This window comes from Cricetulus griseus (genome assembly GCF_003668045.3).
Source record: "Cricetulus griseus strain 17A/GY chromosome 1 unlocalized genomic scaffold, alternate assembly CriGri-PICRH-1.0 chr1_0, whole genome shotgun sequence".
Taxonomy (NCBI): Eukaryota; Metazoa; Chordata; class Mammalia; order Rodentia; family Cricetidae; genus Cricetulus; species Cricetulus griseus.
The window spans coordinates 197674970-197678272 of record NW_023276806.1 but is presented as its reverse complement, the minus strand read 5'-3'; positions in this window follow the sequence as shown (position 1 = coordinate 197678272).

Here is a 3303-nt window from a genome sequence, read left to right as displayed (position 1 = left end):
CAGAGAAACCCTGTCTCGAAAAACCAAAAAAAAAAAAAAAAACAATTGTGGAATTCACTCCAAATGTTCTTAAGGCACCAAAAAGATAGTCAAACATAGTAAAGCAGTTTCTGCAAGAAAAAAAAAAAAACCCTGCATTCAAATTCATCAGATAAGAAAGATGTCTTTTTGGGCCCATCGGTGGTGGTGCATGCCTTTAGTCCCAGCACTTCGGAGGCAGAGGCAGGTGCAGACGGAGATGGACCTCTCTGAGTTCGAGACCAGCCTGGTCTACAGAGTTCCAGGACAGCCTCCAAAGCCACAGAGAAACCCTGTCTTGAAAAACCCCAAAATAAAATAAAATAAAATGGTACCTCAGGGTTATAGGTTAGTCTGCACCAAATCTCCACATAATGTGACACAAGTCTGATCTCCTTTAAGGACAGCCCCATGCTCACCCCCGCCTGTGGACGATATGAGATGGGGGGTACCTCCACTTACAGCCTCTTTTCCTGACAACCTCCTCTTCTGGTCCTCAAGATGTCTGCTCCCACACCAGTTTCCCAGAAGAGCTAGGGAGTAGCTTCCAAATGGCAGGGACCCCAGGACAGGAAGTTACTGAGGGAGCATATGCAGGAGACTTCCAGAACTATACATTGGTAGAGATGTCCATGAGCTCTCACTGGGAAGAGGAAGTCTTAATGGCTGCCTGCACCTTCACCCATAGGCCTGCTGTCTGCCTTTCCAGCCACTTTTGTTCCAGGAAACTCTGGCAGAGCCAGTGCAAGGGGTTGCCTTCATTCCAGGAAGATCTGGATCATACCATTGCTTGTAACAGAGCTTCCAGAACCAATATCCAGGACAAACCCACTTTCAGATAGAGGACCAGCCCCCAGCATCTGCAGCATGAGAAAACACGCCCATTTTGAAAGCACAGTGCTTTGTGTAAGACTTTCTCCTCCCCAGGGCACTTGCACACACTGAGAGAACGCAGCAAGGCAAGCTAGCTGAGTGATGCCTGGGGCACTGGGACTCTGAGACCCCAATGGATGAGAAACTAACCTAAACACAGTTTGCTGTCAACTGTCTCCACTGATACAGCTCCCCACCACGGCCAGCAACCCACTGTAACATCCTAGCCCCTTGTGGGGCCATCTTTGTGGATAGAGATCAATCATCCTTCTAAAGTAAGGATGTCCTGGGGATACACAGACAACCTCCTGGTAGCCTCTACCCAGAGCATCTCCTCTTGTGGTCTTGAGGCCTCAACTTCCCATCTCTCCTAGGTAAGTTTTTCCTGATAATGGCTGTCTTGTTTCTCGTAACAGAATACATCCCATTTCCAGAACAACACTCCTCACAAAACCTGTGAGGGGCTTGAACCCATGACCTCATACATATGAGGCAAATTCTGTCTATCACAGAGCCATGCCTCCGAGGCCAGAAGCTCTTTAAATGCACAATAAAGTAACCCACAAAAGTCACCTAGGTACACAAGCCGCCCTCGTCTGGTCCAAACCAAAGGCACACTCTGAAGAAGGGCACAGGTCACTTACTGCCCCATGTGAGTACACGCTCTGCCAAAGTCACTGTCTCCCCCAGGCCGTCCTTGGTTCATCCCTGCCTCAAGGTCCTGCCCTGTGCAATTGATTTTCCTCTACCCTAACTGGGGTGCTGTCCTTGCTCTCAGATGTCACCCAGCTGGGTGTAACCTAACATCCAGCCATTTTTTGCCATCAGCTGACACTTAGGGAAAAAAAAAAAAAAAAACAAGGCCTCACTCTGTAGCCCAGGTTGCCTCAGCCTGCCAACTCCTAGATTACAAGACTGCCACTGGGCCTGGCTTCTACTGGGTTAGACTATCGCATTATAGCATGCTGAGCAGCACCCGTGGCCTGTGTCTTGCCAATGGCTCCTCCCCCACAGTCACAGCAGACAGGTCTCCAGACACTGTTGTTCATCCCCACAAGGGGTAAAACTCACCTCCAGAGATACAGGTATGTGCCAGCCTGACATAGGCCCCATGCTCTATCATAGTGTCAAATGATGGAGGGGGAACCAGGCACCTTCCTCAACACAGACTGAGCCCCTCCCCAAGAGCAGCACCCAATGGATGCCCCTCCTCATAGCCACAGATGCTCCTCCTGCAGCCTCTCCTGTCCTGTCTCTTCTAAGGCCCAATTTAGCTGCTATCTATACTCAAGAGCCATAGGACCAGCCCAGGCTCAAGGTGTTGAGCCTGTCCTTGGTTCCTTTGCCCCATGTCATCCATGCCCAGCACGGGTATTCCCTCACCTGGCCTACCTCCAGCCTAGCTAAATGAGCTGCAGTCACAAGCCCAGCGTGTGCTCACACAGCTGCAGCCACAAGCCCAGTGTGTGCTCACACAGATGCTGGCTTTGCCAGGCCTTCCCGGAGGTTTGGAAGGTCCTTTGCCTGGGTTCACTCACCTGTGCTCTGAAAGGTGCCAGGCCCCAGCTTCCTACTGGACACTACTTTAGGGCCTTCTATCCTTAGCCCTCGTGCTAGAAGCACCTGCTAGCCCTGGCCCTGGGATACAACCTCCTTTTGGAAGGTCAGGGCCAAGAAGGCCTTCCTGTGACCTCATGGGCGGGAGGGGTGGGGGACGACACCTCCCCATTAGGAAATCCCTTGCTCTATGGGAACCAGGACTCAGGCAATGAATGACCAGGTCCTGAGGGTACCCTAAATCATAGACTATGGGGAGCTGGGATGGACTCCCAAGTTTTGGGGATCCCAGGGCCTCCTTCATACAAAGCACAAAAGTGACCGGAAACTCCGTCAGTAGAGTGATGGCCTAGCGTGCACAGATTGGTGGTACCATACAACTCAGTGTGATGACTGTTCTTCTGATCCTAGCACTGAGAGGTAGAAGCAGGACCATAAACTCAAGGTTATCCTTGGCTTCAGTGAGTTCAACGCCTGGCTGGACAACATGAGACCATCTGAAAATAAGTCGTAAGTGGGGAGGGGGCACTGGGGAGGGGCTGTTATTAAAATGCCTACAATGCAAACCTGAGTTTGGATTCCCAACACCCATGTTTAAAAAGAAAAAAAAAAAAAAGAGGCCAGCTTAGCAGCATTGGCTCTGTAACCCTAGAGCATCTCGGATGGAGGTAAGTGGATCCCCAGAGCTTGCTGTTCAGCCAGTCTAGCCAGTGATCACCAGGCTGCATGACATCCTGTCTCAAAAGAAAGGCCATCATGACAGCTCCAGGGGTAAAGGCACTTTCGACCTAAGTCTGATCCCCAGAACCTGCTGGTAAAGAGAACTACTCTGGCAAGTTGTATTGACCCCCACAA